Below are 24,831 nucleotides of genomic sequence, written 5' to 3' on the forward strand. Positions count from 1 at the left end.
CATATGGCGCTGTAACATGATTGGTAGTCAAGGTAAAATAAATCATTTTTCTCTAATCAGGCAGTGAATAGCAGCAGAACCATGTGGCTACCAGCAGGGTGAAAGAAAAAAAGAGAAAAAAGAAAGCGTGATTTTCGTCTATTGTGTGTTGAATTCAGGCACCACATTGTGCATCCACATGTGAGAGGAGCTGTTAATCAAAGCATGAATGCTTACTTCCTGTAAATGGTGAATGTAAGAGGTGGGGAGGGGACAACAATGGCAAACAGCAAGACAAATTACTCCAAATTGTACCCAGTCTAATCGGAAGCAGTCAACTTCCTGGCAAGTTGTTAATCACATAAGATTCCAGTTAATGAAAAGCACTTTCACTCGCTATGGCAGCTTCTGTTAAAGGTCAGATGTCAGAGTCACCTGCAATTGACATTGTGGAAATCTAATGACTTGCCGAAGGACACATTAGCAGACTGGACGCCCATATTATGTTTCCCAGTGAATGACTGATATAAACGCCTTGTAAGAGAGAAGCAGCAGAAATGCAGAAAATCCAAAAATGTGTTTAAAATCAGTTAGAAAGAGTTTGCCTATTAGAGACAAACACATTTTTGTTTGCCTTTGTTAGCCTTTAATACAAACGTCATCACTCTGATGCAATTTGCATCTGCAATATTGTTGGCCTGCATTTAGCCAATGAGGTATCTTAGCAGTAACTGTGAATATTTGGACCCGTTCATCCATGTATGCTTAATAGATTGCATGCAGATATGCAGATAGATTGCATTTCAAGTTATGCTCTAGTTTGAAGTTGGTGTTCACTGATGAGCAGAAGACCTCAGCACTGATGGGTGAAATCCTGGTGTAACACAGCCTGTTTGAAAAATACTGTAATTTTGAAAGTGTGGTAGCATAACTGCCATGGCTGGGGTCATGCAGTTCTGCACTTAGGCCACACAGGAAGCTATTCAAGGTGATATGGTTACCCGAGACCACAGATAGTCAATGATATTTGGGTGGAAAAAATGATGGTGTTGTGAAGTGGGAGGGTTCTGACTTAAACTTTTTCTCAACAATGTGATAAACAATTGAGATGACTCCCAATGAGGAGGCACAGGATGCTGGTAAATACATTAGAGGAATGACTTCTCAACCGAAGCTTGAAATGTCCAATAGTGACCAACAAAGTGGTTCAAAGTGATGTGTGACAGGGGAGCCTCTGTTTGAACTCAGCTTTAGACTTGCTTTTTTAAATGAAAAAATGCATACTGCACTGTGTATTGACAGTGGTCAGAAAGCTGAAGAATGTTGTATGTTTTCCATGCTACATGGTTGCCATCTAGGTTGCAAGACAGTGTAAAGAAAGGAACCATGGACCAGTTTTCCTTAAATAGAAATTAGCTACTTAAGGTCCTGGCTTTATGTGGTGCATGGAATTTGGATTTCAGCTTGGGTTCTCTCTCACAGTCACAGTTAGTGAAGTTAGGTTAATTGCTGATTCTAAATTGGCCGTAGGTGTAAATGTGAGTGTGAATGGTTGTCTGTCCTTATTGGCTCTGAGACAGTCTGATCACCTGTCTGTGGTGTACCCTGCCTCTTGCCCCATGACAGCTGGGATAGGTTCCGGCCCTCCCACATGACCCTGAAATGGATAAGATAGAGAAGTTAGCCAGACCTTAAAATAACAGCAGTAGATCAGGCATGTGAATTGCAGGGTTATTGTAATGCATGGTGAAGACATTTTCATTGTAGAAGAATTCAGTATTAGATGTTTAGTCAAGATGGAAATATTAGCAAGCATGACAGTTGCCTTCACAATCTTGTAATTTTCATTTTCAGCAATAGTAATGCACATAGTTTACACCAAGAAAGTGCACTTTGCATCCAAATTATACGGCAGCCATGGTGTTTCTAGTCTGTCTTTCTGTTTTCTCCACTGGGCCATTTTCCCTATTAAGATAAGCAGTTATCCTTGGACACAGAAGGATTAAATCAAATTGTATGATGGACCACAGCTAAAAACCTATGATAGCGTCCTCTGTGTTGCACTTTCTATTTCTCTCTTCTCCCGTAAGTCAGTAGTGCAGATTTGAGGCTGTGGGTTTAACTTTACACTTTTAGAGCTGATGTGGCTTAGCCTTAAATACATTATCTGTGCAGTCAGCTGGCTCTCCTGATGTCAGGGATACAGTAGTTTTGAATATTTAACTGTACAACAGATTTTGTCAAATGTGAGTTTTATTTGGGTGGATAGCAAGTGTCGAATTTCCCAGAGGAACCCACCCGAGGGATTAATAAAGTTCTATCTTATCTTAAGTGTGCAGTCTTGCTGCATTTGGATGGATAAACAACCACAACTCTTGTTTCCAGAGAGAAGGAGAGCATTGATGCTGTTTGACAGCAGCGCAGTCAGCCAGCCTGCCACAAAACTCCCTCGTGAGGGACTACCACAAGATGCAGAAGTCCACTGCTGCTCCCTAAATCCCCATCAACACTTCCTTCATCCTCTCTGTATCTTTATTTCATACCGTTGTTCTCTGCTCTCCCCCTCACTGTTGGTAGTTTCTATCTTTATCTTCCACGATTCATGTTTGAATCTCTCAGCTTCGCTCATGTGGTAGCCTGCAAAACCATTTAAAACTGGTCAGAGTTAATGTGTGTGATATAACACCAACAAGATATATTCCTCTGCTTGCAAACAGGCAAGGGTAGCTCTGTGTTGCTGTGGAGGAGTGATGTTAGACTGAACAAAATAACAGGGTCTTGGTCTGTTTGCATGTGTGCACTGGTGTGTTCTGGCCATTCTGAGGCTCATTACTTGAGAAACGTCCTATGCGTTCATCAAGAGTTTGACAACCCTTGCAATGCATCTTCTGTCATATGTTACAGTCCGGTTTGGGCTGCTTTGCTACAAAGGAAGTCGGTCCTGAAAGGATAAAATTTCACAGCTAACTTTGAGCTGCTGGGCCCGATTTCTGTCACTCTGCCTTCTTTCTGCTGCTTCGCTCTTTTCTCTTTGTTTACATCCTGACAGCCTTCGCCTTGTCCTCTGCTACAAAGTCTACTTAAAAATAACAAAAGATATATATAATATCTATATGTGTGTGTTATATACTCTATCATTCGATTTGCAGAGCAGCTTTTGCCAGTTTACTTAACTGCTGCACCACAGAGCTAATCTAACATGAGTTGGCCCAGCGTGGTTTGTTTACATTTTTGTTCTAGTTTGGACCCTTTATGCGGCTTCATCTTTGGAAGACGCTGTTCTGAATACCAATCTCTGTAGCGTTGCAGTGCTCGCTGCTGTTTCTGCACAGGTATTTACAGCTGCTGGATGGTTTCCAGAGTCAGCTATATGGCTGAAGGCTTGATGTCAGAAAGTTCTGCACTTGCACTTTCCTTTGGGAGAAGTCAGTAAAGTGTAACTTTGTTGGATGTTAAAGAAAAGGTGTGGTGTAGAGAGGAGGATATAAATGGAACAAAATGCACTGAATTTGCAAAGTGTTTGGGACACGATATCAGCTTGCACTTTTTTATTGGGGTTTTTTGATGCAATATGTCTGCTATTGTGAGCAGAGTATAGATTTTTCAAGCGAGGTCAAGAAGTAATGATGACTTTTGTTCTGGGTTATAATCTTTTGTTGATATTATTTATGTTTGGCTGCAGCTTTTAGGACAAATTCCAATTAGTAGGGATGACCTTGCATTTAAATACCAAATCGTAAATGTATGAAGGCAGTCAGCAAAGGGAAAAAGTTTGTGTGTGTGTGTGTGTGTGTGTGTGTGTGTGTGTGTGTGTGTGTGTGTGTGTGTGTGTGTGTGTGTGTGTGTGTGTGTGTGTAAAAACCTTGGGATAATACAGTGCATAATGTTTAACATTTGTGAGTGCTGCAGATAGGGGGGCCGGGGCAGTGATGAGATTCAATGGCATATTAAGTCTGTGTGAATGGATTTTTACTCTTTCATAGCACACTGTGCTCCGGTTTTCATAACAGTGTTGCATCACCATTTCCATTTCTCTAATTCTTTCCATCTTTTGTTGCAGGCAGCAGACTTGGCAACTATTGTTTGACACATTACTCGTGCCAGAGAAAGCTGTGCGTGTGTGTGTTGGTGTAAGAGAGAGTTGAGCATGGCCAATCCATAAGCCCTAACAAGGGAATGTTGGTTTTAAAATCATATCAAGTGCACAGTTGTCTCTGGCAGTATTCGTTTTACAAACTGTTTGGATGCGAGGTTCGACACTTATGGGGCCAGGGTGTAATTTTCTTTAGTTGCTGTTAGACAGATTGGAAAAAAAAAAGAAGAGGCATTATTTTTACATTGACAGTGGGATCAAAATCAGGCCGTTACGTAAGAAGTTAATTTTAAGAACAGAAAATTGAAATGAGTATTTTAAGGATTTTCTGCAACAGAAGCAAATTGCTTTTTATTAATCCATGTAGCGAAGATAAAAGAACATTTTATGTGTGAAGATGGAGCGGGAGACAAGAGGTCATAAAGTCAAAAGTACCTGTATTGAATTTGTTCCGTAATTTAAGAATCTGTAGTCTACAGAGAGTCATTTTTCCACAGTGATGGGAGTCACGACTGAAACTTTTTCACTTCAAAACCATTGAATTCAGCCTTTGAGGCAGTTTTACGAGTTTTTCATTGTGCCTCAGCTGAGTAATTTTGGAGAAAAATCTATTCTACCTGGGCTTTAGAAACTGTTCCTTATTATTAGCATGCATATGAATAACAGTCAGAGAGTGAGAATGGGTTAAAATACAAGTGGGTCTGATGGATTTACTCCCTTCCCCCCAACTGCAAAGATCCTTTACATTCTAGTTGTTTCCCCCTGTTGAAATCTATTAAGACCACAGCAGCCCCCCATCTATATGTCTTCATCCCATTAGCATTGAAGTCATGTGACCTACGGTAAACCATGCAAGGTCACTGATTCAGTAACAGAAGACATCGTTAAAGGCTACTGTTTGGGGCATTATAGTCCAGCACCCGTTACATAAGTGATGCATTGAGGCTTCCTCATTTGTTAGTCTATAGAAACAGTGAAGAGTTTAAATCGTACACTTGAATGAGATTATCATTCATCCATCTGTTTACGACCTGTGGGGCTAGAAAGCATTAGCTTAGCTCAGCTTAAAGACTAAACACCGGGGGGAAACAAATATTTCCCAACCTGTCAAACTACTGTTTTACTTGCACAGAACTGAAGGAGGTTAGTGAAGAGTAGCACATGCTAAAAATGATAAATGATACCTTAACATAAAAAATGAGCAATGTTTACGACTTTGGCATGGATTTATTCATTAGGCTTCCTAACACTGCATGTGGGAGCATGAGCAGTCTGGACAGAATCACTCCTGTTAACTCCCCACCCCTCCCAGTGTGTGTGTGAGGGGTACTGCCATTGATAAAGAAGCCAGACCTCTCTCCTAATGACTTCCACGTTAGATTACGTCATCTGTCAGCCTTGGCTAACCTTCCCTAAGCATGAAGCAAAGCCCTGCAGTGACCAAGAGCAGCAGACAGTGAGGATAATCTTTGCAAGTTTTTCTGAAAGGCCAGAAAAGTGGATGAGCTGCAGCTTTGAAGCCTGTATTGAGAAATCAAAGATGTGACGACTCTTGTCTCCCTGTGTACCACATTCATGGTCTGTTTAGGAGGTTGTTGGCTTGTTTATGGTTGATATTTTCAGTTCAGAATTGACCACTCTTTATCTGATGAAGCCAAATTTCAAGAAAATTCTTGTTAGTGTTATTCACTGTGTGTTTTTAGCCGTATAATCTCCACCTGTGCTGTTGCTTGGGCTAATACATAAACTCACTGGTCACTTTATTAGGTCCACCTGTCTAATACCAGGTTGGTCCTAGTTTCGCCTTCAAAGGTGCCTTAAACCTTCATTAAATAGATTCAGCAAGGTGCTGGAAACATTACTCAGAGACCTCGATCCATAACAACAATAGCATCACAAAGTTACAGCAGTTTTCTCAGCTGCACATCCATGACCTCCTGTTCCAGAAATCCCAAAGGTGCACTATTAGACTGAGATCAAGTGACCGTGAAGCCTATTTCATTACAGATAACTCATCATCATGTTCACGATAGCAGTTTGAGATGATTAGCGCTTTGTTGCACGGTGCATTATCCTGCTGGAAGCAGATATGAGAACATGGAAATACTGTGGTCATAAAAAGAAGGACATGGCCAGCAGCAATACTCAGGTAGGCTGTGGGATTCAAAACATTACACCACTACCAGCAGCCTGAACCCTTGGTACACAGCAAAATCTCCAGTGTTAAATTAACACTAGAGAGTGTGTATATGGGTCCACTCCTCTGAGTGTTAAATATAATACTGTTGAGTGTTAAATGAACACTTTTGACAGTGTTATATTTTTAAAAGTAACCTAGTCAGTTTTGAAGATTAACAATGACTAACACTGGGCAGTGCTGATTTTCTAACACTGGAAAATAACTCAATCGGGGCGATCGTGACTCAAAGAGTTGGCAGTTCGTCTTGTTGCCGGTTCGAGCCCCGGCTCGGACAGTCTCGGTCGTTGTGTCCTTTGGCAAGACACTTCACCTGCCACCATGGCGCGATATGGCAGCCTCGCTTCTGTCAGCCTGCCCCAGGGCAGCTGTGGCTACAACTGTAGCCTCCACCAGTGTGTGAATGTGAGAGTGAATGAATAGTAGAATTGTAAAGTGCTTTGAGGGCCCCGAAAAGCGCTATATAAATGCCATTATTATTATAAATATTCCAGTGTTAGAAAATCAGCACTGCCCAGTGTTAGTCATTGTTAATTTTACCCTTAGCTTTTTTTTAACCGACATGAATACTGCTGCAGTCCATCTCCAGATGTTCTTGTGCATACCTTGATTGTAGAGGTTATTTGAGTTACTGTTTTCTTCTTATCAGCTTGAAGCTGTCTGGTCATTCGTCTCTGTACTCTGGCATCAACAAGACTTTTTCTCTCAGAGAACTGACGTTTTTTGCTTTTTCAGACCTCTGTAAACCTCAGAGATGACTGTGTGGGAAAATCCCAGCAGATCAGCTGTTTCTGAAATACTCAGAGCACACTGGCTCCAACAACCATGCTGCATTCAAAGTTACTTAAATCACCTTTCTTCCTCATTTTAATGCTTACTTTGCACTTCAGTAGGTTTTATTGGCCATCTGCAGGCCTAAATGCAATCAATTTCTATCATTTAATTGGCTGATAGCATATTTGAGTTAGAGCTTTTGAACAGATGTACCTGATGAAGTGGTTGGTGAGTGTGTACAGAACACATAGTTTAAAATTTTTTGTTAAGATTTATTGAAATAATTGTTTCTCTTTGAAGTATTCTGTTAATATTGACAGCAAGATAACCAATGGATCAGTTCTCCAAAGCCGGCCACACAGTCTCCTCACAACCAGCTAGACTCTGCTGCCTGTTCTCCTCTATGCCCTTCTTCCATTTTATCTTCACTCCTGCCGCTATTTCCAACAGGTGATCTCATACACATAGTATTTGTGGAATCCAGGGATTGTATTACAGACTCTATACTGTTCAGCCTCTTTAGACCATAATTTTTAATGATTAATCCGCGACAACCAGCTGATAGATAATTTAAACTGTAAAATGTAAGAAGATTGTAAAAAAGCCTAGAAATGTAAAATTTCTAGAGGTAATATTTCAGAGGGTCAAAGTTTGTTTGGTTTACAGTCACACAAAACTGACAAGCAGCACATTTTAAATTTTAGAAATCTAAAAAACATTTTTTTAAAATGATTTAACAACTGTTTGGAAACCTTTTCAGAAGTAATTTTAAGAGTGAAATGTGTTCTCGAGAGAGCGGGTCCACTCCCAAGAAGAATCTATTAAAGTTATATTTGTTTCTAATTCTGAGGATAGACATAGTCTGACATAAGGAGATCTTCTTTTACACCATTCAGTCGAATAAACTGCGTGTTGTACTGTAGCATAGCAGGTGTTAGTGCAATGCACCTGAAGGAGTACCCTGAAACAGAGTAATGAACTTAGTTTGGTGTGAACCGTTCGTGTTTCTCGATTGCCTTCTGGTGCCAGAAAATAAAGAGCATCCAAAAGCATTCTGCAGGATTTGTGCTTTGCAAAAATTATGAACAGGTTAATTAAAAAAAAAAAAATCTACAAATCTCAATGTGAAGATTTATATGTAGGAGCTGTTTTCTCTTTGCTATGTCTGTCAACCAGAAGACATGTGCAGCAAGCTAACACTGCAGCTCTGCTGAGAGGTGGGTGCTGTCACAAGCATGGAAGGACCAGTGGTGAACCAGCGACAGGGTCATGACGCATGAGGGGAGTGGCCTGTACGACCCAATCCAAGAGATGAACTGGTTCTGATAAAAAGGTGTCAGAATACAAAGGACATCGCAGGTTGTTGTGTGTGGGGCTGCATAACCTCGGACCAGTCAGAGTGCTCATGCTGAACCCTGTCCACTGCCAAAAGCGTAAACAGCGGGCACGTGAGCCTCAGAATTGGACCACAGAGCAAAGGGAGAAGGTGGCCTGTTCTGATGAATCACATTTCCTTTTAAATGACACGGATAGCTGGGTGCCTTGCTTACCTGGGGAATACCTGGAACCAGACCGCACTGTAGAAAGAAGGGAGTGTGATGCTTTGGGCAGCTGAGAAACTTCGGATCCTGCCTTCCATGTGGATCACTTTGACTCGTCCCACGTATCTTAGTGTTGTTGTAGACCATGCACAGCCATTTTGCAGAGCACAACAAAAAGTTTGACCTGTTTGGCCTCCAAATTCCTCAGATCTCAATCCAATCAACCATCTGTGGCATGTGCTGGACAAACAAGTCCTATTCATGGAGGTCCAACCCCTGAGCTTTCAAACTTAAAGTATTTGTTGCCAGATGGTGGTGCCAGATACCAAAACACACCTTCAGTGGTCTAGTGGGGTTTAGGAGGCAAAAGGGGAACCATCATAATATTATGCATGTGGTCATAATGTTATTCCTGATCAGTGCAGACTGGAGTAATCGATATGCAAAAATAGCACCTCAGAACCAAAAGAGGGATTTTGTGAAATGGATTATGGAGTGAAGTGTCCTTTAGTGTGTCCTCCTGCCTGTGTTTAAGTTTGCTCAAATATTCTGTATGTTAGAACAAAGTTTCAACTTTCTCTGAGACCAGCAGGGGCTGTTCAGATGTTTCTGGCTGGTCGCTTTCATGGTGCCCATCAGACTGTGACCGAGGCTTAGGCTTGGGAGTAGCGGTTGTGCGCGTGGGGTGGGGATGGAAAGACAGCATCATATGGAGGGGGGAGGGGTTGGGGGTTGTCATTTACGGTAGGAGTGAAGGGGCCAAGCGGAGGAGCAAATTGCTTTTTAATCGATCATATTCCCAGTAAAAGCCACTCCCAGCCCCCGCTCGCCTACTCTTCCCTGCTATTTATAGAAGCTGCACTTGTGTGACTACAGTGTGTGTGCTGTGTGTGAGAAAGAGAGAGGAGAGAGAGTGACATAGGAAAAAAAACAGCAGGCAGGGTTGAGTTTTGTTGACCACTTTAAGTCACTGAAATAGAACTACATTCCCTGTTGTTATCACAAGTCAAAGGCCCCGTGCATATGTATTTTTTTGCTCATTAAAACCTGAGTACTACAGGGACCTTGCTTTATTCATGTGGTTAAAGATGACAGCCTTTTTTTAAATTTTAATAGCAAGCTGTTGCTTTGCAAAGGCAATGATTCCAGGCCAATGATACACGAGCACCAGACACTATTCCACCAACAATAAAAAGAAACAACACCACCCAGTCAAAGATGTCATGTGCAGTCGTAGAAGCCCAACAATGCTGTAATGTGATCAGTCTCCCAGCTCCAGTTTCTTGAATCTATTTTGAGTGTGATGCCCAGTGTTGAGACTCACACTAACAGACGCTACCGTGCAGCGTGCACGAGTAATAAATTATGACTCAGCCCAGTGCTGCTGCTGATTGTTGGATCCATTTTCCGTGATGCCGTTGTTTCTAGCTAATCTGCCCCTCGGGGCTTTTGAAAAGGAAGTTTAAGTCTTTATTTTCCTGCTCTGTTGAACAATTTTTTTGTTCTTTTCATAAAGTAGTGAATCATCCCCTTTGTTTAAAAAAAAACCCAAAACAAAATAAAGAAAAAAAAATCTCCAGCTGTAATGGTGTCACATAAAAGATCCTGCAGAACGAGCAGTACCAGTAAATGAGGCCGCCGCTTGCAAGCGCTCCTGTCAGTTCTCCTTTGCAGCCCTCCCAGGAATTGTAAATGTCGTCACAGTCTCAACAAGACAGGTTTGTGCTATTTGCTGAAAATGTTTAATGTTGGATGTGCCTCTGTTTTTCTGCAGTGCACCAAAAAAAATGTAGGATTGTTTATTATGACTTTGTAGAAGTTCAAAGACAGGATCTAAATGAGAAGAGCAGAAGCACGCTGGCTAATTTACTGTAACATTCCAGTAATCTGCACAGAAGTGGAAGGCTGAGCAAATTAAAGAGCTTAGAGTGAGAGGAGACTAGAAGGGGAAGGATGGAGAGGTATGCCAGGTTCCCAGCTGCATCCTCCTCTGTGTCAGCATCTTGTCACGGTCTGACCCCTCTGACCAAACAGACATGAGCCTCACCACTCCATGCCGCTGTCTGTCTCCCTCTTATACCCACTGTGTGCTTCTAACACAAAGGTGCTTCAGCAGCCTTCCTGTTGAGACTAGTGGGAGAGTGGCAGGCATTATTGATTGAATATTTTAAATCTGATACCTGCAGATCAACACTGACATTCTGTCTCTTTTCTTTGCACCACTAGGAGACATGTTGATATTATTACTGTTGCATATCTGACCAGGGAAACTGACTAGAAGGACTTTAATCAGCAGCTTATGGATATGAGCCAACAGATGTGAGATTTGGGTGGGGTGTCACTTTGAAATGAAATATTGCAGCATTGGGAGGTGTGGTGGGGCGTGGTCTGCGGTGCCGTGCAGGGAGGGCGGACGCACCTGCACGGCATCCTTAATCACGCCCGCCTAGTTAAAAACACGGGGACTGAGGGGTTTGGGGGTGTTGTGGTGTGGTGAGATGTAAATAAAGATGACTCTGAACGTTGCTCCGTGGTCCCGCCGTGTCTTATTCACGCCACAGGAGGTACATACAAAAAATGATTATGTGTCAGGCTACATTCAGGACTGCATGTAAATGAAAAATGCAAGTGAGCAGTATTTCACCCTTTTGATGCATAAGGCAAAAACCTTATTATGACTCGGTTGATAAAAATGCACAGAGAACTACAGTTGCACATTGATCTCTGAGTGGAGCCCAACCAAATGCCATGACATGTCGTTCTCATATCATTATATCAGCCAATGTTCTTCTGATGCAACTATGGAAATGCAGATAGAGATATCTGTGAAGGTCCAATCTGAGGTGACCAATACTGCCGTGGGAAAAAGAAAGCTCACAGGAAAAACTAAGTGCAATCCATGATTCAGTTTTCCGGTTCTACCTTTAGAAACAATAACTTGAAGTAGTATGACTTTATCAGCCTTGATTTAATCATTGTGAATGAACTTTAGCTCACTCTTCTTTACAGCACCGACTCACTTCATTGAGGTTTGTGGTTATTCATTTATGCATCATTGTCCTGTTGTAAGACCCAGTTTTGGGCAAGCAAATCTCTGCTTTGGTCTTGTCTGTCCAACGGACTGTGTTCCAGAAGTTGGATGATTTGTTTAGGTGCAGCATTACAAAATTAAGCTGTGCTGCCATGTTTGCTTTAAAGAGAATATGTTCTCTCTTGGTAACTCTTCCAAACCAGCCATATTTGTTCTGTCTTTTTCTAATTGTACCATTATACACAACTTTTACCTAATGCTTGTAGAGTCTGAGATTCGGTTTTTTGTTTTTCTGGGGCTGAATTAGCTGGGAATTTCACTCCTGGGAGATTAGAATGTTTTGCACCTGTGAATAAATTTCTTGCTATAGAGTGATGGACTTCAAAATGTTTGGAGGTGGCGTCATATCACTTTCTAGATTGATGGACAGCAATAATTGCTTCTCTCAGATCATTGCTGATGTCTTTGGCATCTGTCTTTGGCTTGGTGTTAACACTCGCCTAAATGATCCAGACTACAAACGTTCAAAACGTCTGCCTTTGTAGAGTTTACCATCTGCCTTTGACTGCATAGAGTCATGTGAGGACTTTGTTTTACACATGACTGTACAATCTCTATATGATAGATGATAGAATGATAGATATCCCTTTTCTTGACTGTACAGCAGTTCCTTGTTCTAGTTCTTGCAGTAATTTAAGTCATGAAATATTCTCTGCAGTAACTGTGGCTTACCAACCACAATAACTAAGATATTAAGAAGAAGTCTTTGCTTGGAAACATACCCATGCTCTTTATGGGTTTATATATAGATGCTATCTGTCCCCATTTAGGTGAAACCATATTTTTGGATTTATTCTTGTAAATTCATCCTCTTTGTCTAGTCCTCAAACAATTCTGAAATGTTTTTAATCTGTTTTTCAGGTACAGCAGCCCAAGAGTTGTGACTCTGCTCTGATAAATGTCAGCCTGCTCTGATATTTGTATGGGTCTATCGCCACAGCCAAAGGTGAGTTCATGCTATTGGCAATCCAGTTGTAATATATGTTGTTGTCAGAGGTTTCAACAGGTGCAGCACACGTTATGAGACAGTGTTAAAGTGCATCTGCAGAATCAAAGAAGCAGTTTATGTAGCTAATTTAACGTTTGGGTCATCCAAGTTGTTGACACTTCTTTTGTCTGCCAGGTCTGTAGGGCTGCACTTTTATACAGGAACAGACAAAATTTCTCCTCTTACATATATCTTAGTTGGCTTTCTTGAATTCATCCTAGGAAAATGCTACAAGTACTCCATTTGACAGCCTTTTTTGAGTATTCTAACGTACTGATGTTCTTGTTTCAGATAGATACAGTAATGCCTTGTTGGCAGTTGACAAATAATTAAGGCCTTGGTGTTGGTTTCCTAGGAGCTGTAAACTGAAGTTGAACCTATTTGTGGAAGTTAAGATCCCCTTCCCCCCCAAAAAAAGAAGTGAAGAGAAAAACATTGGTCAGACTTTCTTTGCTAACTCTGAAAAGAGGACTCTGTTTAGTCGCTGATTTACTCGAACACGGAGTAGCAACCGTCTGTTGTTCCATTTTGATACTGTGGTTAATCTTGCTTCTGGCAGCTGAAACGGGGCATTTGTGTAGTGTGAATGAATACAAAGTATATCCCAAGTCCAGGTCATGTTTTGTTTCTGTCTTGATCTTGTACTTCTTTTTTAATGGGATTGAGCTATTGCACTGGCTGTTCTTGGGGGAGCAGTACATCACCGGAGCTGTGTTTGCCCACCTCAACTAGGAGTTTTATCCTGGCTTCAGATGAGAGACCAGCTTTAAGACCTGACAAGAAGAAGATATAAAGACTAGCCAAAAACAAAATTACGCAAAATCGTAAAGTCAACCAGGCTCCGGCATCCGGTATTGAAAGCACTGGCAGGGGATTTTAAGCCACCTCCACTGCCCCCTGGGGCTATGGTTCTGCCTCAATTGGTACCTTTTCTACTATTCCCCTGAGAGGCAGGAACAGACTGCTGGGAGAGAACCACTCAATGATACCTCAGTATCATATCTTTTTAGAATTCCTGCAGACGGGCGACGTGTTTATTTTTTTGATTTAATGTTTCATTTTTGTCCCTCTCTTTAAGTGCTAAAAACCTTTTCCTTTATTATTCATGCAGGTGGTAATAAGTGACCATCTGTGGACCCACTGTTTATCGCAGATTGGTTTCAAAAGAGGTGAAATCAGGGACACACACTCAGTTGCTCATTAAGCACCCTGCAGTTCATGCACTTCTTTTTTATAGTTGCATAGCAACTAAAATAATCAAGTGCACCTTGTGCCGTTTAATCTCTTATTCTTGTTTGTTACTGGCAGCCGACACGAAACTTCTCATTTGTGTTTATGGACCGCGGGACAAAAACTGATGCAGTGAGATTTTTCTTTGTAAATAACAAGTTCAGTGTGACCTTTCTCAGTAAAACTAAAGCATTTGGTCTTCAGTTATAAATAATGTCCACCTCAGCCCTTGCCATACCTGCAGAGGATGTCAGCGTACAACAGGTTCACCATGTAAAACGTGCAGAATAAATGCAGGGCTGAGAAGGTTAAGTGGACTGACATAAGGTCAGTGTAGTTATCTGTCTGTAAGACCCATTTTCATATCAAGGTCATTTTATCCTGAAGTCCTTGGCTCCTCAAAATGGCATCGGTTTAATTAATTCTCTGGAGCTTCACTAAGAAAGACCATTTTAGTAGTAAAGGACCACATATTAATCTGCTGGCACGGGGCCAATTACGGTACCCTGTCACTGTTCGTGTATGGCTTGTGTGGACTAATTGACTTGTCCAGACCTGAGCTCTGTGATTTAAACTTTGGTGTATGGCAGAAAAGTGGGACTATAATAATGTAATGATAATGCGGTAATGTTAATACTGTAATGGTAATCGCATAATGTGGAATTTTTTGAATTTGTGGTGAAGAGTGCTGAAGAGCATTTTCATTTGCGGTTTGTAGAGTCTCTGCAACTATATAAATGTTGTTGTATCACAAGCAGGTAGATGCTACTGTTTCATGTAGCACTGCCTCTTCATCAAAGTTTTACACACTCCCAAAGCGTAACATATTAAGCTATGTGACCAATCGTTGGTAACCCAACACGTTTCTATGTTACGCGTTCGGAAAAAGGAGGAAACACGAGAACCGTTTGGACTCAATCTACACATGTACATTTATTTTACGTTCTCATCATGAATCGCTTTGGAAAACACTATCTAGCGTGATTAAGGTTGTGGTTAGGGTTAGGATTAAGGTTAGGGTTAAGGCTGGAATACACAGCTGGAATGTGTGTTACCACCAGGAACGTCATTCTACTGGATTTCATCCACAATCCGGCGCATACCATACGAACACCGTTACCTTTTGCGTTCTCAGAGTGTTTAGAGTGTTTTAGTCATTTATCACCTTCTCAGGTGTTTCTCATTTTCTTTGAAACATATACTTGCTAACTAAATATTTGAAGAGGTCTGACTATGGGCCAAATAAACAGGCAACTTCATTGGATCTTGAGCTTTGGGAATTTAGTTATTTCTATATGTGGGACTCCAGGATTAATTGAAAATTTTGAAAACAAAATCACTGTATCCCTGAATATGTATGACCATGTCAATGTTTCTACTACAAAGTGCAACAGTTGAAACCCCTGTTAAATCACAAATCTACAGAATTGATAATCACATTTTTTGGGGAAATCCGAGTTCAGTGAGACAAGCCACACCCGGGCCTGATTACTGTCAGACCCGTTGAATCAATGAATCACTTAAATTGAACTTGTCTGACGAGGTGGCGTAGGCTTAACGATCCCAAAAAGCATCACATCGTGCCACAAACTAAAGAAATTTAAGAACAGCTGAGAAACAAAGTCATTCGTCTTGAGGGTGGCTGTCACTCGTTAGGAAGAGCAGGTCATCTACTAATCAGATGGTTGGTAGTTCAATCTCCAGTCTCCAAAGTATCCTTGGCCAAGATACTAAACCCTGAGTGGCTTTTCTTTTTGAGACCAATTTCAGTCAGCAACTGCTGGTCGATGAGTTGGGAATTCCAAATTTTCCCACTAAACCTGTGAATACCAGATGGTGTCTGATGAGTCTTTAGGCCTGTGTGACTATGCATGGCTTAATGTGTATATTGTTTATGTTGCCCCCGGAGATGATTTAAATTGCTTATATACTGCTTGGTTAGCTTTATGTATACTAGTACAGCATAGTAACTAAAAATAGGTGGCTGGGAGAGAGAATAAGCCTCACAAATACCTGTCCAATCAGTGCAGAGTCAAAGGGTTCCTTCTCTTTTAGTGGTATCTGGCGGAGCTAAGTATTGAGCTTAAAATCCATGCTTATGGCAGACATTATAAGTTGGCTCAGCTCTGTCCTGCAATTCAGCAACTGTTTCAACAAAGTTTTGAAGATTCTTTTTTTGACAGTGCTGTTGAATGTGCAGAGGAGGACTTTTAATAAGACAGCATCAGCCAGCAGTCACACAGCCCATCTCTAAGGACCAACAGGCCCACAGCCTGAACTCAACAGCTTTCTGTCTCTCCCCCCCCCCTCCCCCCCCCATCTTTTTGTCTCTTTCACACTGACACCTTTGAGAATCTGGTGTTTTGTTTTTATCTGAAGGAAGAGCAACTGCTGGCCCATAGGCCAGTATTCCCAGTATGGTCAGTTTTCCAACGAATTGAGATAGAGGAGTATTTATTAGAGGTAATCGTGCTTTTTATGAAACCCACTCTCACGTTTATTTGTGCTTCTTTCACATTAGATTTCTTTTTTACATGATTAATCAGAACAATTGCTCAAGAGAACTGCTAGCCCAAGTGACACTTAGGCCATGTTGTTACTGAAATGATTTCTTGACATCCTCTCCCCTCCGCTTCAGGAAGTGTTCAAATAATGTTTATTGCACACTTTGATTCATTCAATGCCAGAACTAGACTGAAGCCACTGTTAATCATTTTATGCACTGGAGGCACATTAATGGTCTGACGAAAGATGACTTTAATAAGTTAATGTACGGCAAATGAGAAGAGCTTTTTATGACTGGATCTGGCACCATGAATTGGTTGAGACAGAGCGCGAAATGGGTTTTCAGCCATGCAGTCAACTCGAGTCCACAGCTGAATGTGCAATCTTTTTAGGAAATTACAGGTTGTAATGATAAAGCCTTCGCGTCTGCATTTACCACAGTAATGAGGCTGACCATACTCATAACATGCCATTTCCAACATTTCAGCTGCAGCAGAGAACTTGACGGTGAAAAAAACAAGAGGTTTTTCAGGCTTCTTCGATTGTATGTTTGACTTGAACAAAATTAGTGTGGTGCTGAAGATATGGATGGTGTGTAGAGCTCATATTTGCAGAATCCCAAAATATGAATGTGGTGGGGTTTAGCTGGAGCCAAAATTTCTGTGTATCTACTGCATATTCAACCTGATGCTATTTATTATATTCCCATTCTGTCACTGCAGCACATTAATAACACTGTGGAAATACCTTGGGACCAACTGCTCCATTTTAGTCGGTTTGTATAGCACTTTCGCTAATAATTACATCTTCCAGAGCAGTCCAGAGAGAACATGCACTTATCTCCAGTGGGCTGCTTCTTGGGTGACAATTGTGGGTGTTTTATTAAATGGTCACAAATTATAGTGCCACCCCAGGAGGGCTGCTGTCTTTAGTTTCCTCTGTGATATTGTTATGGAAAACTTTAGTCTGCTGGCAAAAAGGTCACAATAAAGCCCGTCTGTGTTAAAATCTCTTCTCTAGTCATGGTTTTACCTATCTGAATTAAATGCCATAATGTCTGCATGCTAGAACAAAATGTTTACCACCTTATTGTAATTTGTTAGCATGCTAACACACTCCACTTGTTTTCAGGGAACGTACATGAAGTGAACATGTCTCCCTAATGACAGTGCATTTACAATATGAGCCTTTACTTTTAATTCTATGGTACTTTTGTGGTATGTTACTGTAGTTTTATCCTTGAACTTTTGGTAACAGAGATAACATCTCTTAAAGGTTTGTTTAACAGTTTTAAATTCACTAGTGATCAGCTCTCTAGCATTAAACAGAGAAGCTGGTGATGTATATTAATATTAGCATTCATGCATGTCCTTTCAACACCTTAAGCCCACTGGGCATTTTCTGTGAGACTGCTTGTGTTTGCTTGTGTCACAGCAAAGTAAATTTCCACTTCAGATGGTAAGTGAAGCTGTCTTATTCTTCTTCAGAAACTTTATCTCACAGTGCACAAACTACCAATGTACCCTTCAAGCATACTTCAAAGGACTACAACATAGGAGAAGGATTCCTGGAGTCCATGTCGAAATCTGAAATGGAGAATTATGGCTCCATCACACTATAGTCAAAATAACACAAGCTCTTTGCGATTAGCAAAAACTGGTAACTGCTCAGTGATAGCACTATTTTTTTCTATCAGAGACTGACTGCGAGTAGTTGATCTTAAGGTGATTGCACAGGTCATCTAATGGGAGGCAACCTGTCTCCTGGTCCAACTCGGACTGACCTGCAGTCACTCTCAGACAGATTGGTGAATAGTAAATGGACTGGTACTTATAAAGCACCCTTCTACTCAATTTAGAGCACTCAAAGTGCTTTCTGCTACAAGTCTCATTCATCCAATCACACAGCTTTTAACTATACTTGAGCACTTTCAATTAACATTCACACACACTCGAACTTCAATGGATGCATTGGGGTTTAATATCTTGCCCAAGGATACTTTGACACATGGAGAAACCAGGGAACCAGCATCCACCAACCTCCTGATTGGAGGAGTGGCTGTGGCGTGATTGGCGGACCTTTGCAAAAAACTGTCATCTAATGTGTAAACGCAGATTTCTACTGTACTGCGTTCAATTTGAGTCTGCACTGATGAGTGCAACTCACCTATGGCACGTCTCTTTGCAATAGGAGCCTCGACTCAAGTGGTTGCCAGCTGCTTGTATTCTGCAGTGGCAAATTGCATGCAGTTGCCAATTTGACCGCAGTCAATTGCAAAGCAATAGCAGACTGACTACATGTTATTGCAGTTTTATGGCTGTCTTGATGCATTCCTCTTGTGTGACTCCAGCTGGTTAAAATTCAATTCCTCATCTAACTAACCATGCTGCTGTCACTGTGTGCAGGCAACAGTACACGCTTCACTTAACACTGTATTAATGGCAGAGCTGCTCAATGGTGGAGCACAAATAAGTCAACAGTTTCGTTACACACCTTCCGGCAATATAAGTATTTGGCCATAATTTGTACAGTAATTTGTTCCAAATTATTTAACATTACAAATTAGATGCAAGATTTGTGCCGAGCATCAGGTTGAGGTGAGATTTCCTGCAGGAAACCTAAGGCAGAGAGAGAACTTGTAAACTCCACCCAGAAAGGACAGCCGACCAGGAGATTTGAAGCCAGAATCCTCTTTCTGTGGGGCATCGGTGCTAACCAGTTTGCAGTAGTTAGCACTGTTAAAAGGTGTAAGGCTTCACAGAGTTTTGCTTTTAAAAAAGGTGGAGTAAACAACCAGCATCATTGTGATGTTCCAATGCTTAACTCAACTGCAATGCCTATTAGTAAGAAAATACATGTTCATGTCCCCGTGAAGCATTTTCCACACACTGTCAGGCACTCCATGCTTTATACATGTTGATAGCTGTTATTGCAACAATAATTAGCTATGAGCGCAAGCTGTGACAGAGCTGTTGTAGAAGCACTGTGATGCTGCCCTTGCTGTGATGTTTTGAGACTGTATTTGGATGCGGGGCGTTGATGCATTAGAGGGTAGCAGCAGCAGAGAGCTGGCGAGCATGACTAATCCGGGGATCTCCTGTGTGGTGTGTACGACTGGTTGTCCTTCATGCCTCGCTGATGGGTACTGCACACTCACGGCCTCACACACTGACAGAGTCAGGGAAAGATTTGGTAGTAGCTTTGTGTGGAGCTTAGTGCTTTATTATCACATATAGTGTAGTTTAGTTTCAGTAATGGGCCCAACTGGCAGCATACAAAGCTTTCAGGTCCTGTTGTGTTACTAGTCACTCTGCTAAATACATTCTGTACTCTTTGGTAAGAATCTGGTGACATTGTCCGTTGTTATGCTTTGCATAGAAATTTCCTTCTTGACAGCAGAGAAAAGGTAGTTTAGATAGTGTTTAGGTAGTTTGTGTTTAGGTAGTGTTGATAATGGACTTCCATTATCAACACCAATAGCATCTTAAATTTCAAAGGATTGTGTTTAAAAACCCTCGTTTTAATTTGCCATTCATTAGATTCATTATTCAGTCTTTGACCTCTTTTGCCTGCACTGCCTTCACTTTATATGAATTCTCTATTATAGCTACAGCCCTGCGGAGACCTTAATTCTGTTTTAATGCTGCAATTTCATTTTGCCTGTTACAACAAAAATGACAAAAAATGATATATGAGGACATTGGCCAAAGCCTTTCCTTCTTAAGTGCCAAAGGAGAGACTCTGAATTAATAGGCTCGCTGTGTTGTTATTCTGCTGCACTGAGGAAAAGTCAAGTTACCGTATTCTCACTTCAGAATGTCAGTTACATGAGATACGGCACCATGAGAAAAATATTTACCCCCTTACTGATTTCTTCGTTTTTTGCACATTTCTCACACATAAATCTTTCAGATCAGCAAACAAATTAGACAAAAATAGTCCCAATAAATGCAAAATGCAGTTTTTAAATGATGATTTAATTTATTAAGGGTGTCGTTTTGGTGCAAATATAAATTATCGAATGTGCAAACTTTTATCAGATGCTTGAACCAATCTGATGAAAATGAATGAAAATAAGTGTGTGTTAGTATACAATAACTGCAATCATGCACTATGTAACTCATGGTTTGGGATTTTAAGATAATTCTGGTTCAGTTTAACCTAATAAAGAGTTGCTATAATGAGAACAACTTGCTGGCTGACCTACACACTGGCACAGTCCTCCATGAACACTGCTTTGTTTATCTGTGCAAGGATGTCTTTCAACGTGGACGTACTGTCAAAGTCATTCTGATATAGTCGTCTGAGGAAACGTAGCAGTAAATAAGTAGAATCATGGACCATTATATGGACAATTACTGACAATTAAAGAAATTAAGAGAGTAGTACTCTACGGTGGCGATAATCAAATGTACATGAGTAATTGATCAGCAGCAAGTGTGTGCACCTCTATAAAAGCAGACGTTTGGGAATTTGTGGTCTGGAGCATTCACAATGCCACAATCTTCCGAGTGGAAGTCCCAGCAAATTCATCTTAAAGTCAAACTGTGCAATACTCAAAGAAACTGCAAAGAAAACCAACCAAACAAAGAACTACATGTCAGTCTTTACAGGCCTCCAATAAGATTTTCAGTGTTAAAATTCATGAAAGCACAAAAGATTGACCAAGTATAGCTTTTTTAGAAGACCTGCCAGGAGAACACCTGTTGTCTCTAAAAAGACACGGCAACAAAGCTTAAGTTTGCAAAGTTGAACAAACCACAAGACTTCAGTGTCCTTTGGAGGGGACCAGATTGGAGTTGTTTGGCCATGATGTACAGTTTCAGATTTGGAGAAAACCAAACACAGCAAATCAGCACAAAAATCTCATACATCACAGTGGTGGAGGGATGATGACTTGGGCTTGTTTTGCAGCCGCAGAACCTCGGTATCTTACAGACATTTAATCAACCATGAACTCTTCTGTATTCTTAAAGTCAAATGTGAGGCCATCTGTCCAACAGCTAAAGTTTGGCCCACCAGCTAGGTCTTGCAAGCACAGGAGTAAATCTACAGCAGAAAGACGGATTGGCTGAGGTGTTGGATCGGCAGAGTCAAAGTCCAGACCTCAACCTGGCGTGACCTTAAGAGACTTGTGCATAAACGAAAGCCCACAAACCTCAATGAAATGAAGCAATGTTGTAAAAAATAGAGGCTAAAATTTCACCAACAGCATGACAGAGAAATCAAGCAGAAAATGATCGGTTCAAGTTATTTCTACTAAACATGCTTCTACAAGTCTACAAGATTAACTTAATTGACATGATGTTAGCATAGCTATCACTTGTTACTCATGTGTCTTGCTAATGTTAGATGTGAATTGTGATGCACTAAGATTTAATATATTTGCTTGAAAGCTTCAGACTATTTGTCTCTGTATCACTAGCAGTCCTAAGCACCACGTGTTTCCCTTTTCTGCTGTTACTTTGTGGACGGGATGACCCGGTGACTCCAGGCCAGAATAAACATCTTTGTCCTCACTCTGCCCATATCATCTCCAGATACAGCCCGCTGCTATATAGTTCCTTGTTATGGTAGCCTTGACACTGAAGTATCACCCTCTTCTGTGAGCTGAACCCTGTGATTTCTATGTATGTTTTAAATTTATTTAAATTTATCTTTGTATGTGTTCAAGCATTCGTTCTATACTGTTTGTGTAAGTGTGTGTTTATATTTGTGTGTGAGAGGAAGGACGAGAGATTGGCCTCCTGTTCTCCTGCTGCAGAAACCCTGTGCTGGAATGTTAATTGGTATGACTGGTCTGTCTCTCTGATAAGACGCAAGGCCATGTTTAATAAACCAAAGATTAAGATGTCCCACTGTCTGAATGCACGAGGCGAGGGTAGAGGAAGAGTGTGTTTTTTTTTGTTTTTTCCCCCTGCCTTTCTCCTCCACACAATCCACATCCCGTTGCCTCATAACAAATAGAAAACCAGCAGTATTACAGAGTGTGAGGTGATTCACGAAGAGGCTCAAAACGCATGTATTATTAAGACTGGAGCAGCGAGGTTTTGAAGTTATGCTAATGAGGAGCTTTTTGGTGCTACAAATCTAACCGTCGTTTGAATAATTCCTCTGCTCGTCCCTCCTCTGCTCCATTCTGCCTCTTTTCCATCTTCTTTCCATTCTACAAGAGTCGCACTTTCAAGGACGCAGCATTGGAGTGAAGCTGTGCACATGCTGTTTAAGGGAGGTGATGGTAGATTAGACAGCAGCTACAAGAAGCTCAGCACAGACCTCTGACCGGAGGCTTCTCCTCCCACATACAGCCTATAATAAAGAGATCATTTTGCCATGCAAATATATGTATATATAGAAAATCTGTGTGAATGTAGAGAATCTATATTTGTAATCATACATAAGAAGTATACAAATGCCTCCACATGGTAACCCCCGCTTGTCTGAGGAGGGCAGCTTTTAACTTTATGATCACTCATGTAATTTAATCCTGACATTTAGGGCTACATCCTGTATGCTGTATTCATATAAGACCAGTTATAGCATAGCACAGACCCTGATGAATATTAAACAGAAGCTTTTTGGTCAATGTAAGAGTGGTTTTACATGCTGGAGTTATTGCAAAACATTACAAGTATTCAGTGCGTTTCTATATCCAGCAGACTTTTATTGTTGACAGGTCAGCAATTAAACCCCATGCTCTAAGTCAGGCCAGGATGATACTACTGCTACTGAATTATTCATGCAAAGCTTGTTTATATATGCTTAAGTGTCCAGAAAGACGAGCAGAATAGTATTGACCTGGTATGCAATAAAAAGAGCAAACAATAAGTGCCATATTCATTCTTCTTTATTCAACCTAAAAGTAAGTCAGAGTGGAGTGGCTGATGATCTAATTAAAAATGTTATTGGTAAGATTTTGTAATATATTTAAAACGTAGCCGGGCTTTGTTTGGCAGTTAAACCCCTTGTGTCTGAGTTTTGAATTAACTGTAAATAAGATAAAGATCCTGTTGCAGAAGCTTGAGAGCAGGAAGGCAGTAGAACTGAGTGAGGTGAATAACAATGTTCAGTTCTCTGGTAAAGAGTCTACAGGTCTGAAGCACACTGTATATTTAATGTGGTTTGTAGGCAAAGACACACTGATAATCTTATAAAATGAGAGTGTAGTATTTCAGAATATGTGGATAAAACATTTCCAGTCTGTAATTAGCGTCTCAGTCGTGTTACTCGAGGACATTCTCATGCACAAACTTGTGAACCAGTTTTTTACGAAAATAAAACTGTTTACATAGTGGCAGTTTTAATAGATGTGAGAAGCATCTGCATAATAAGGAAAACTGATGTTGTAAGTGTGTATTTGTGTTAACCTAAATTTGGCTTGTCAGTTTGTTGTTTTAAAGTAGGCCCAAGCTGTTAAGTAAGATGATAAGAGTGTGAGAATTTAAATTTGTGTGTAAAAGGTTGGAAAATGGCAGACTATCTTGGTGAAAGAAAAAGTCGTGTTTACAGGTAGCAGTATACCAGCTCATAGGTATTTTCACTGAAATTGAGATCACGATTATTTGATGATATTTATTTAACCCTTTAAGACCTACTATAGAACCAAGTCCACCAGAGCTTATATTATTTTTTTTACATGTTGTAGTGCCATTTGTGGGAGCATTTCAAGTTGCTATACATCAATACAACTGTTATAGCCCATATTTTAATAATATGTATGCATTAAGTCCATAGTAATTACATAAATTGCAAAAAAGTGCAATAAACTACAAAAAAAATTGAAAATCGCTTTTGTTTTGTTTACATATATTTCTACTTGGAGAAATTTAAGAGGTTTATCCCTCAAAACTTTAAATACAATAAAGTTGCAAAAAATAGTTTACAACAACAGGAAATTTATTTTGAGTGTCTTCATAGTTTTATTTTGGAGATACAGCAATTTTTATATACTGCAGGAAAAACAAAAAACAATCCTATGATGCAAATTTGCAAAGAAAACAGCATGTGCATCATTTCACTGTGGGAAGTGTTACGAACAGCTGATAGGAACGGCAAAGCGTGTTTCTGGAATATTATGTTTTTGTTCCTGCAAGCGCTTTTTATGCAATTTTTGCAAAGCTATATGTGGAACGAAACCATGACCGAGGACAAGCTGATGGCATCAGATGTAAGTACAACTCCTCCGGTTTCATATGCAAAACAAATTATTGCGCTAGGTTCTACAGGGATTTAAAAATAGTTACGCAAAACGGAGCGTGCTGCTCTGACCGGCTTTAAAGGGTTAACAATGACTTAAAAAAAATAATATAAAATAGTGTGCAGCACCACTGAAGTTTTTTTTTTTTAAACTCTCTTTTCAACCAACGGCAGTCACTCTCCAAATAACTTCTGCTTAGCTTTCCGAGCTTCCCTCGGGTCCTCTTAATCAGCGGT

The 24,831-nt window shown here is 40.6% G+C and overlaps 1 protein-coding gene across 5 annotated transcripts in view; it reads left to right on the forward strand.

The window, feature by feature from the left end:
- Positions 1–24,831, forward strand: part of arvcfb (ARVCF delta catenin family member b) — a 251,388-nt gene that overhangs the window by 43,303 nt on the left and 183,254 nt on the right. For all 5 annotated transcript variants that reach the window (XM_086313099.1, XM_086313100.1, XM_086313101.1 and 2 more), the window contains one exon: positions 12,537–12,621. The gene's annotated coding sequence lies outside the window, so the exon portion shown is untranslated. The remainder of the gene's footprint in view (positions 1–12,536; positions 12,622–24,831) is intronic.

The sequence above is a fragment of the Aulonocara sp. 'chitande type north' Nkhata Bay genome, linkage group LG12 (genome assembly GCF_057382095.1).
Source record: "Aulonocara sp. 'chitande type north' Nkhata Bay isolate Kocher_YH1m ecotype deep benthic linkage group LG12, A_spYH_male_GT1.1, whole genome shotgun sequence".
Taxonomy (NCBI): Eukaryota; Metazoa; Chordata; class Actinopteri; order Cichliformes; family Cichlidae; genus Aulonocara; species Aulonocara sp. 'chitande type north' Nkhata Bay.